A 13,491-nucleotide genomic window follows, 5' to 3' on the forward strand; every position below is an offset into this window, starting at 1 on the left:
TATCAAAATATCCTGTACACAACAGCGTGATACATCATACACATTTACATGGGAATAAACTTGTGCAAAGAGTCAAAGAATAAATGAGTCTTAACTATACGCACTGTCCTACGTGACAGGAAACAGATTAACAATTTACTTTCACACAAAACTTTAATACAGACGCATTAGAAGAAATGCAGCCTCTATGAGGATACGTTCATGTTTACAGTTCTTGATGATAAACATACATGTGTCGTATCAAAACATCATACAATACAATATAGAAAACATACTTTCAAAACACATTCGATACCCGACGGCCAGGGCAAAATTAACGAATGCATAACAGCAAACACTGCCATAAAGTCTTATCACGAACACAATATTATTGTAAAGATATTTGATCGTACACTTTGGGGTGAGAAAGAAAAGACAAGAATACTAAATAAAATACTCTCTTATTTTCTCTTGGTACAATTATAACTGCATTATATTGCTGATCCATGTTTCTTTTAAACTAACAAATAAGCGGTAATAACAGACGACCTTCAAGTCAGAACAATCAATGATCCCGAGAACATTCAATATCTATCACAAGGACAACTTGAAATGAAGATTGTTCATTATGCCATTGACGTCCCCTTACAAATACTATACCACTTTTTTTCAACACATTTCCAATTATTTACATTCGTATCTCCACGTGACATCTTGATTTGGTAGTGATGATTTCCTTGACCAATCTATAAAGTACAAGAGTGTATGTAGACAATACAATCTGGCTCCAGCACTGATCCTTCTCTGCGTAAAACATACTGACATACTGCACTACACTACACACATTCAATTCCAGAACTTGCAAGATCATTATACATGCATACATAGACATTTTGTGTAACATGTATCCAAGTATAGATAAACATCGTATAAGGGCCTATTCATAGTAGAGTATTTAGTTTTTAGAATATCAATTGTTTACATATTTTCCTCGTTGAAACAATGATGCAAGATTAAATGTCATTTACCATGTTTCTTGCTTTTAGTGCCCGCTAGTCGGGTTCGAAATATGAATATGATACGTCCGAAGTCTGAATGGAACTTACTCGAACTGTAACAACGAAATCATGATTATGTTGCGAACAAAAACAACAACGACAACAACAACAAAATCATCATACTGTAACATGTATCCGAGTATCATCGCATAAACATGGGAATAAACTTGTGGAAACAGTCAAAGAATAAATGAGTCTTAACTATACGCACTGTCCTACTTGAAAGGAAACAGATTAACAGTTTACTTTCACGCAAAACTTTAATACAGACGCATTAGAAGAAATGCAGGCTCTATGAGGATGCATTCATAGTTATACAGTTCCAGATGATAGATATACATGCGTCGTATCAAAACATCATACAATACTTTTTAAGAAAACATACCTTTAAAACACATTCGATGCACGGCGGCTAGGGCAAAATTAACATACTGCATAACAGCAAACACTGCCATAAAGTCTTTAATATCACGAACACAATTGTAAAGATATTCGATCGTGCACTTTGGGGTGAGAAAGAAAAGACAATACTAAAAAAAATTATCTAGAGCATTAAGTGTTTACAAATTTTCCTCGTTGAAACAATGACGCAAGATTAAATATCATTTACAATGTTTCTTGCTAATGTGCCCGCTAGTCGGGTTCGAAATATACATGTGATATGTCCGAAGTCTGAATGGAACTTACTCAACAACGGCAACTGCAACAACGGAATCATGATTATATGTTGCGAACAAAAACAACAAAAAGTCACCATACTGTACTCCCGCATCAGCATGATCAGTATACCAAATGTAAGTTTTATTACAACAACAAATAAGGCAATCCATATACATGCATTTGCTCGACAAAATTACAAGGAAAATACGAAGTATAGAAATATATGACTGCCAAAAAAGCTCTAGAAAGCTACTGTAAACAAAGTCGCTCCGCCAATGATTTCTCTCCCGAAAGCATCTCAGACAGGTGGTATAATAAAAAAAATTGTTTAAAACAACTACACGACATAATTATGAAGGGAAATTGATTTTGCAAATATTTTGCCTCCTGCTTTGGAATTGTTTTCTCTCACTCACTTGGTCTCTAGTGACCACCTTCTGTCTCATTCCACTCGCGTATTTATGACGCAGTTTGTTCATCTTGACATCCTGCTATTTACATCAAATGCGCAGTTCTTTCAACATCATTTTAAGGCCAAATCACATATTATATATGCGGTGTGTGTGCGTGTGTATATAGGCCCTATGTATATATGTATGGGTGAGAATTTTTTTCATGTGCTCTGAAAAAAAAAACACAGTGTGGCATGAATTACATTATTGCCATTACTAATTCCTCCTCGGATAGTTTTCTTCTAAAACTTAACAAATTTCTGTAAATGGCCGACGGTGTGCGGCATTTGTCATCAAATTTCAAAACAATTTATATACAGGAGTAATCGTGTGTCACCCTTCATCTAGGTTATTTGATTATATCCGACCTTATTCAGCTTACTATTTCATGTAAGCGAACTAAATGTACAAAGTTTCATCACATAGTAGGAGAAAGAGGATCAGTGCCACTTTTTAGTGACAGGTGCGCCAAGTGTTTATCTTTTGAGTATGGTAGCTGCCGTCTCAAACAGAACACATCCAGTTTTGGCCTCCATAACGGACGTTCGCTGTAATTGTCATGATATTAAGTGCCTTAATTCATTCTTATTTTTCTCTTCATGACGAGTTTTCTCTCATTTTTTCAATAGCCTGGACATGCTGCGACCAAACAGAAAACAGAAACAAAACAAAACAAACCAAAATAAATCCGAAAAGTGCTACGTAATCACATGCAGGATAATGACGGAAGAAGTCTGTAATGGGCATGTGTTGAATAAAAAATGGGAAAGTTTCAAAAGTATATGGAAGCAGTTGAATAAAAGTGACTGAGAAATAGAGAAGGGATCGAGCTCCAACACACAGAGAAAAGAATTGCCAGTGCACTCCCGTTGTACCAAATTCCTCTGGAGAAGTTTTTGTAATATTCTTTTATGCAAAATTATACTCAGTTTTCGTCACGGACGTGCTTCCGCTATTTTCTAATAAAGATCGTATCCCATTAAACGCTATTGGTGATATTGTTCTGAGTCGTAATCAACTAAGATCTAGCCACACGATAATATGCTTGTTTTGAGTTTCTGTCCATCCTTTGTCAAATAGGAACCGAAATTATATTTTTAGACGAACCTCCGAGAAAAAAAGAACGTCCGTGATGATTAAAATGTTTTCGAGTGGGACACCATCTTGCTTTGATGACGAAGGTGCATTTTACCTTTGGCTCTCTAGCCGAGGAGCTGTATGTTATTTTTGGAGCGGACTGAGGCTTGTCCGCAGTTTTTGGACCATGCAATTCACCGAAAACCAAGCAAATAATTGATATTTTCTCTAAAAATTCACCTCCTGATCCCCCTCTGAGCAATACATATGTTGTAAGGATGTCACATTTCCTATAATTTGCATTGACAATACCTTTTCAAATTTTTGAAAGGGTTAGGAAGAGTTAGGTACTCTCTGCCGATCAGTTATCCGTCCGGGAACATGACCCTATCAGTAGAACGAACGTCCGTGACAATTTCAGCGAACGTCCGTGACGTATGCAATCCCTTCGATAGGGATAATTTGTCCCGAAAGTGTCCTGTATTCTTTAAAACTTTTAGCTCCAATAGTCACAAATAAAGTTTTACAAAGCAAACAATGGGTTTAGAGCAGTAGTTTCGTTCAGGGCTGGTAAACTTGCCTATATACCGAAGAACCTGGTCTATTGCTTGGCTCCTCTCATCTTTAGCTTGCGCCCAAGGCTGCGCCGAAGACTGCGCCCAAGGCTGCGTCTCTGTGTCAGAGGGTAAAGAGGCATTCACAAGACAAATATCTAATTATAACGTCATTCACTTTGTCCTTTTCGACAAATCACGCTCTCCATGTCTGTGTGTTTGTTAGTAACTTTTTATACATGTGGGCCTATGTCAACATGGCATAATGGTCCATCACGTTTAACTATTATGTCCTACACGATTCCAGCCGTGCTCAAAATGGAATATTTCATGAAATGAAATATGAAAAAGATTGGAGGCAATCAACGGTACTAAAGGGAGCAGACTTGGAATCACTACACCCAGTAATACACAAAATACATCCCGAGAATGGCGGTATCTTTGGATAATTCATTTTTTTTTTACTAATATAGAAAACAGAAAATTGACTAAAATTACTCTCTCTATATTCGATTCAAAATAGAAAATAGAAAATACATAATACAAAATACAAAAATTGGACACCCCTACAATTTTGTATTTTCTATTTTCTACCCGTAATTGGTAGTAGAATAATATATGTCCAGAAAACAATTTTTCCATCTTTGTGTCTTAATAGAAAGAGCAAATTGAAATATTAAAGCCAGTATTTTATTTTCTATTTTGCTTGTCAAAAGCAAAGTAGAAAATCGAAGAGCACCCTCATGTTTAACTATCTATTTTCTATTCGAAATAAAAAAAAAAATCATTCAAAAGCGTACACGCGGGGGAATTTTGAATGTCTATGATAGTTGGAAACACACACACACACATATTGGTGCACGTGCTTATCTTCTCTTTGATCCAACCATTATCCATACATCCACCCAATCCAAGTATGCATGCACACGTACATTGTACATTTGGTTTTAAGCTCTCATAGTTTCAAAGTCTATCTCATCACTGATCATAAAACACAGTATTTTCATCCTTTCTTTGTACCTTCTCTTAAAATTGACTCCAGTACTTTAAATCTAACTTAATTGCCACGCCCTGGCCCTGCACATGAACGAAGTGCACTTGTTCAGTGCACAAAATGTTACCGAGTTTGTAACGAAAATACAAATAAAAGTTTGGGGGATTCCACTGAATATAATTAATGTACTTTCTCTCTTCAATAATGCTTAGAATCCAACTTCTTGAAAGATCTAGCTCTGGATAATTATACTCTTTACGCTGAATTTCAATGGTGCTTACGTACGTGTACTGTACACTGGCACTATAGTGGCGCAGACATGTACAAAATTCCCGCACGTGTACACTTTTGAATGAATTTTTTAATTTTTTATTCCACATAGAAAATAAAAAGTAGAGGGCTTTCTTCAATTTTCTACTTTGTATTCCGAATAGAGCATGAAAAGGCAGGGGACTCTTCAATTTTCTATTTTGTATTTTGAATAGAAAATAAAAAATCGAAGATCAGGGCACTCTTCAATTTTCTATTTTGTATTTCGAATAGAACCTAGAAGGCAAAAGATAAGGGCGCTCTTTAATTTTCTATTTTGTATTCCGAATAGAACATAGAAGGCAGAAGATGAGGGCGCTATTCAGTTTCCTATTTTGTAGTCCGAATAGAAAATAGAAAAAAAAGGAAATGAGGGCACTCTCCACTTTTCCATTTTGTATTCCAAATAGAACATAGAAGGCAGAAGATGAGGGCGCTCTTCAATTTTCTATTTTGTATTTCGAATAGAACATAGAAATTAGAAGATGAGGGCGCTCTTCAATTTTCTGTTTTGCTTTCGACATGCGGAATTAAAGATAGAAAATTATCTTCAATTCTGTATTTTGTTCTTTCTTTTGAATATCGCAAAGATGGAAACTTGCAATTTAGACATGCTCCACTACTAACAAAGGGTAAAACATAGAAAATACAAAATTGGAGGGTTGGTGTTCAACTTTATAATTATATTTTCTACTTTACCTTAAGAATCGAAGATTTTTCTGCTTTTTCTTCAAGTAAAACATTGAAATAGGGAATCATACCGCGATTCAAATTTTCTGTTTTCTATTCAAATAGAAAATTGAATTCTCCGAAGATACGGCGATACAGTCCCGTTCAATTCAGTTCAATTAAATTTATTCAGTTCATTCAATTCACTTTAGAGCCTATTGCAATAAAAAAAAACTATGAAAAAAGTCAAAATAATCGCAATGTGCCAGTTGCCATTCTCGTGGAACCTTATTATTCGTAAGATTGCTTTTGTTACTTCTGTTTTTATTTGAGATGACGATCATAATAATGTTTGGAAGTTACGAGTTGCCTTAATATAATGGAACCGAATGAGAGCTAAATTATGATGTTTTTATCAAAGGGTAAAAATTGCGTGAGGGTACTAGAAATCATTTCCCCCCAAAACGTTTTTATTACACCCTATTTCTTACCCTACTCATTTGTCGCATGACAAAAACAGTACCGATATCAGAAGAAGAGAAAATGCCTGAGAGGTGCAGTAAGAAGAGTTGTTCCAATATTGTGCATACAGCGTTTAATGGAGGACATCATTCTTTTTATGTTACTCCCAACTGGCTATTACAATCGGATTGTGTATAATAATCATAATTAGCAACTGATATTAGCGAAACTTTACAATGTCAAAACTTCTTTAATTTTCATCAGATTTTGATCAAATTTTCATTGATATGCTTGCAAGACTACTTTACTATTTCTTACAAAAAATACTTATACCTAGCCTGGAATTGCCCTTACAGAAGAAAGTGTGTACCTGTTTCTTGTCTCGTGTAAATTGGTCCCTGGGCCGTACGTCTAACTGCTTTTCATTGAGGGTAATGTCCTGAATCTGTAGCAGGTAAAAGTAACACACGCGAAACATATCTGAACAGCATGTGTAACTACACGTCAAATGCACAGATTTTTTTATTTTCTTTTTTATCCTCGAAAATGAATTATTGCATACCAACATTCCACTCTATTATCTTCGTAAGGAATAGTACAGCTTCTTGGATAACATAATTGTCTCTTCGTTTTCATACATAGGCATACTACACTTGGGCCGATTTTGTGAACTAGTATAGGGGACGGACAATAGACATTCCGGAAAATGACAAATTCAAATTCAAACTTTGTTTTCACTTTTTTTTCAACAGAATGTACAATAAACAATACGATAAATTTGATATACAAGTCGTTGAGAAATGCGGAGAGGGATAACAACATGTTTATGTCTACAAGATCAGTACAAAAAAGAAACATATGTGACCGTGCATCACAAAACGAACAAAATGTCGCACCCCTTGATTTCACTTGAGGGCTCAAAAAAGGTGAAACAGGTCAACCAAGTCAACATTTAGTTTTCCATGTTTTCTTAAAGAGCCACCATTCTACATTATTCTTAAGTTTAGGATCATAAAATGAATGGGAAAGTGCATTTTCAATAGTTTTTCTACAACCCTTTTTTTGTAGAGTAGTGAGATCAGATATGTCTTGGAGGCCCCTTTTCATTTCTTGATAACGCTTTGCACACTCTTCATATTCAAGTCTGGTAACTTTTGAAGAGATAATGCTACTACTTTAAAGCTGCCATTAGTCATGAACAGAATATGTTAATAGAGCATGCTTAATTTCAATTTAATATGATAATCCCTTCATTGTTGTTGCTCCAGTGGTTTACATCCTGTTTTTTTTTTTGTCCCAATCATCACACAGCTAGCAAGGTTTGGTAGAGATTAAGCGCTTGAATAGAGAGATATAGACTCTGTACTTAAGAGCCTCTTTTCTTGGTTCATACTTTCCTAGACCTAGTGCTTTCTTTCGAGTATTTAGATAGATTAGGAGAGTCCATCTTAGAGTCTGCTCTTTCAGGATCTGCCCTTAACTAAAAATCCATGTGTGGCGACTTTTTGTTTGTTTTGTGGTGCAGGGTCACATATACTGTACTCATCTAACACTCTGCGAAAAAAAAATGGAGTTACCCACTCAAAAGTCTATTCTTGTATCATGTGGGTACCTCTGAGGGAAAGGGGAAATAAAGGGGAAAGTGAAAAACTTATAACTACAAAGAGTGCGGAAAACTGGAAAAGTCGGGGAAAAAAGGCAAAAGTGTGAAAAAAAAGGAACAGAAAATGGGAAGAAGAGGAAAAAAAGAGGGAGAAAGAAAACCTAAATTACGCAGTAAATCGGTTAATTTACAAATACATCCGGTTATCTAAATGATAAAGTATGACCTCGATTATCCGGTCATATCGGGACAAGTGAGCGTCCACATAATCGATTTGCCGGATAAGAGTTTTGCTCGAATACAACACTTTTTTTTAAAAAAAAAGCATATCACCCCGTAAGGGGTATACACATGTTATCAATGCAGTAATTATATGATTATCTGCATGACATTGTCATGTTTCATACTTCAGTAATTGATTATTTGAACAAAACTGAATATAAGTAAAATATGCATTTATTTTTCTTTTTTATATTGACCGACAATGAGATCGATATTACAAATCGTCGAATACTACCGCTGGGTTGTACTGTAACCACTGCTATGTACTCACTACCAGTGACCGCATCAGTCACTGACATCGTCTCTCGAACTGACTTCAAAATTACTGTCCGCTGCGATGATTGGAATATGTTCCGTCGTGTATTCGCACGATAATAGTTAAAAGCGTATTTCTTTTTGAGTGAGATTTGAAAAATTATGAAAACATAAAAAGGGTACCAGCCAGTCGACGTCTGAATAAACAGAGAATCCGTATAATCGATGGCTGGATGATCGAGGTCATACTGTATACTCTGAATTCCCTTTGTCCGGAGGATGGATATCAGAAATTATTTTGTAGCATGCTTATCATAGACGGCGAAGATTTTTGCAGAATCATTTGATTTCTCTTGGCCTATGAATGTGTACCTGTTCACTTTTTAGCAAGTAGTATACGAATCACAATGCCTCATACTTACTTCACAATTTTCGAGCTGTGAGGCCATTCCCATGAAGAATTCCCCATCTGCAGGCAGGTTGGGGCATTTGATATCGGCACGTTCGAGATGGGGCATATGGCATAGAAATTTAGCCATGTTTGATGCTGCTTCTGATGATGACTCTGCAGTCCAGCCTAATTCTCCAAATTCCATCGAAAGTTTGCGGATCTGCAGAAAAGGAACAGAAGAAGGCAGAACTTCAAGACTATTCCATTTATTTTGCCCCATCCTTTTCTGTATTTTGTTCATATTTCCTGTAGAAATAAATCAAGACATTGAGAAAAACGTTACTTTCAAGTTTAGAAAAAAATCACGACTTTTCTATAAAAAAAAAATAAAAACGCACAAGAAAAGAGGCCATAGTATCGACTACACACCTCACCTCTGTAGGAAAGTCAATCAGATTTGGAAATTGTGTAGTGAAGTTTTTGTTTTACCCCAGATGCAAAAGTTAGATTGGCAATCGGTTCATGTTGGTATTAAAACGCAGGATATTGGAAAAGGGCAACTCATAAACCATTTGATATTATTGATAAAATGGATGATACTTTTGTTTTTCGAAGGAAAAGAGCAGGCCCCCATTGATAAGAGAAATTAGAGCCAGAATGTTAGAAAGTCGAGAAGAAGAAAGGAAATTAGCAATGAAACGAGGTACGCTGGCCTTGCACAGCAGGAAATGGAATCAATTAATGACACGGTGATTCTTACTCCACATCTATTGCTACCTTTTTGTGCTTTTTGTTGTTGATTGTTTGGTGAACAGGTTCGGTGTTTGTGGGCGTGTGTGTGTGTGTGTGTGTGTGTGTGGGTGTGTATCTGTGCTGGAGTGAGATATACCTGGAGTATGCCTATCTAGAGGGGGAAGTGTAGATGAGGTTATACGGGTGAGCGATGAAGGGGTAATGTTTTATAGGTATGGATTATGTACAGACATTGATCATGTAGATTTGTAAAGCTTTTGTATGTATGTGTGTACATAGGTACGTAGGCTTTTTGTTGACCCCTGATACATAGGTATGCAGGACTTTTGTTTGACCCCTTAACAATATTGATTTCATTATCTAATAATTACTGCTGTGTCGAGTATACGGACGCAGTCAATGGGTATATTTTGTAATGTGTGTTGTACAATCATATAGGCTTTTCTGACCCATTAGGCATTATCAAAAATTGATCTTATAATTATTGCGGGGATGACTATATTTGTGAAGCAGTTACTGTGTATTGTATAGTAGAATAATCAGAAATTGACACAATGGCAGTCGTAAGAATTATTTTTGTAATATTTTGATATACGTTTGAAATGTCACGCAGCAATCAACACAACTAAATGTTAAATTGCAATCAACGATGGATGATGGAATCCAAAATAAAATATTGTTTGGAAAAAAAAAAAAAATTGATAAATTCTTTGGGGAACAATTCCAGCGCAACACTCTGGCTAGAAGTATCTATCTGTTCATTTCCAGCTACAGGTCAACTAGCTTTGTTATTAGCTTCCCCCTACATTTTTTCTTTATTTCAATTAGATTGTCAGAAAAGACAATATCAACAGGAAGAAAATCGGGGGAAAATAACAACACCCACGAATTTCCAAAAGTTCCGCTCTTAGACTCTTCCACTGAAAAAAAAAAGTTCATTTGCATTATGGCATATATTATATGCAATCAAGTCTAATCTCATTTAGTTTTGTTCGGTGTATGACGTAATGTCTGCAATGTTCTGGGCTGACATGGCTGATGAACACTCTCGTACGTTATACATGGTTTCCACGGCGAGAGAGGTGACCAAGTTAAAATCCATTTTAGTTTTGTTCCGTATAGAACACAGATACAGACCATCATTCGGACACTGTTGATATTTTAGTTTTGTTCGGTATAGAACACATATATAGACTACCTTCATTCGGGGCACTGTTGATATACCCTATAGGAGCAAGCTCAATTGGACATAGAATACGGAATTAGTCCTCGGGGCGTTAATATCAGCAATCCCCAAAAGCATATAAAAAGCAGTCGATATCTGAACACTAAACCAGGGGTTGCCAAGCTCACCCAAATATCTCAAGTCAACACTCCATGCATTCTTGTAAACTACTATCTGACAACATTGCAAGTGTGTGTGTGTGGGGGGGGGGGGGGTGGGGGCAGCATTAAGGGCTTCTTTGGGAGAATGGTGTCCATTTCATACTGGAAAAAAAAAAAGAAATCATTGTACCCTTGGAGCCCCCAAGCGGGGACTGGTGCATTTTTCAACGGATACAGATTTTATCGCCGTGGTGATAATCCCTGCTAGATTTGGTTAAAAAAAATCTGACCATTGGTTTTCAAGAATAAGATGAAAACGTGAAGATTGATCTCAATTTTGCTTCTCCTGCCCCTCTCATACCCACAATCTGCTGCGAACAAACCTGAAACTATACAGTCATTAATGTTTAAAAACGCATAACACTTAATCTTAGCTTATCACTTATACAGTTAGAGAGAAGAAGTTCATTTTGTAAAGATTCAATTACATTCAATGCTCTCTCTCATATTTTACACACAAATATCTAAGCACAAGACAGTTATGATGTTTCTTATGTTTTACTCATAATTTTCCCATAATTGAATACATTTTATTTTGAGCTTGTTGAAAATTATCGAGGATATTGCAAAACATGTTGCTGGCTTTTGAGGATGTTGCACAGGATTTGAGGATGTTGCACACAAATTTCAGCATGTTGCAGCAACACGTTGAAACCCCTCGTGGACCACCCTGCTTGTATACTCCAAGACGCATGCTCATGAGCTCGGCTGATGGGGAGACAGATTTTTATTGAATACTGGCTGTTGTACTTCAAGGAGACATATTAGCACCCTTTCTCTCTATCTCTAAAGCCCTTGACTATCCTTTGAGGCTTCCATCAATGGCAAGGAGGAGGAGGATGGTTTTATTTTAATGCCTCGTCAAAGCCGTCGTGTTCCGCCTGTAATGGTCACTGACCTTGATTTCGCTGACGATAATTGCCTTAATATCAGATACGACTGAAAAGGCAAATGTGCTACTAATTGCAGTGTAAGAAGATTGGTGCAAGAAATGGGAGGAGTGCAAGAAGGTTTTTATACGGCTCAATGCCAAGAAGACAAAGGTGATGGCGTTTAATGTCGACGAAAACACTATCACAACCTTAGATAATGCAGTATCTAGTGTGAATAACGACTTCACGTATCTAGCCTCCTGGATTGCCTCGACAAAACACACCAAGATCAGACGTGCCACGCAAGGAATGCCTTGCACAGCGATCTGAGAAAGTATGGAAGTCTCTGCGAAAACGATGACGTAAAACGGCGACTTTTTGTCACAAAACAATGGAGTCTATACTAAAATGAGTAGAGACGTGGAAACTTGCAACACGACAAAAGAAAGCATTAGGTACATGTGTAGGCCACACATTGCATGGTCAGGACAGCTCTTTATGTGTCGTGGAGTGACAACATTAAAAATGTCGACTTACATGTAGATTACGAAAAGAGTCGGACAAAGTGCGTGGGAGAAGGGTGATATTGTCGGGACACTGTGCACTGCGCTCTGAGCTATCTGCCAATTTCCTCATATCCAAATGAATATAGGACAGCCATAATAGATAGACAAGTGAGGAGGTGCAACTTCGTTTATGGAACGCAAAATGGCATAGACTGAAGCTGATCAATTCCCTCGAATTAGTATTTGAATTAGTATTAGTAGTATTATGGTATCAACTAAGCAATAGTACCTGCCAATTTTGGTGAACATTGACCATGTGTTCTTGAGAAGAAACTGACAATATACAAATTACCCGTAGTCGTTTCGACCGAAAAACAAAGACCCTTCAGTTTTCAAGAAATATAATGGAAATATTAAAGAAGACAACGCTCTACAATATCCATGTTGTCAAAAAGTCCACATTTAAGGGCAGCCCCTTTTGAAGTGTCCAAAGTATACCACTATACGCTCACGACACCTTATAAAAGGCACATTATACCAACGCGAAACAGTTATAGTATATACGCGTCTTGCATTTAAAAGTCGTCGAAATTAAGCAAAATAACTTTTATATACATAAAGAGTTAAGGAAATTGTGGAAGAGGTATTTCTCTATAATATCTTTATAGTGAATAGGGTCGACATTCAAAGACAACTCTGTGGGAAGTGCCATAAGTTATCCCACCCTCAAAGCCATATAGAAAAATATGCAGTATACACCAATGCTTACATCGTCAGTCTAAGTGTTGACATATGTGTAATAATGGAAATGAATATTATAATATAAGAAATGAATATATTATATATTTTTATTTGTGTGTGCGTTTCTTAAATCTGTACTTTACCAAAACAAGAGAAGAAATGAAATAGAAATTAATGTTAGTCGTACATGGTCCAAAGTAATGTACCTGGCATGATGATGCTAAGGCGATCGCTGTTGACAGAAAATCACCGCCCAGGTCGGGGCAATCCAGACTGAAGCTTGAAAGACTTGGCATAGCAAATACCCATTGAACCAAGTCACCTTTGTGTTGAGAATGGTCATCCCAAGTGCCAAAAGACAATTTTAGATCTTTAATCTGGAGGAGAGGAAGCAACAACAAACAAACCAAAATATGGTATAAACAGAAATCGAATTCACCAAATACAAAAACGATGGTAGATTAAAAGTCTGTACACACACATACACA

The sequence above is a fragment of the Diadema antillarum genome, unplaced genomic scaffold, assembly GCF_040938485.1.
Source record: "Diadema antillarum isolate AM-2024a unplaced genomic scaffold, OU_Dant_1.0 seq00001288_RagTag, whole genome shotgun sequence".
Taxonomy (NCBI): Eukaryota; Metazoa; Echinodermata; class Echinoidea; order Diadematoida; family Diadematidae; genus Diadema; species Diadema antillarum.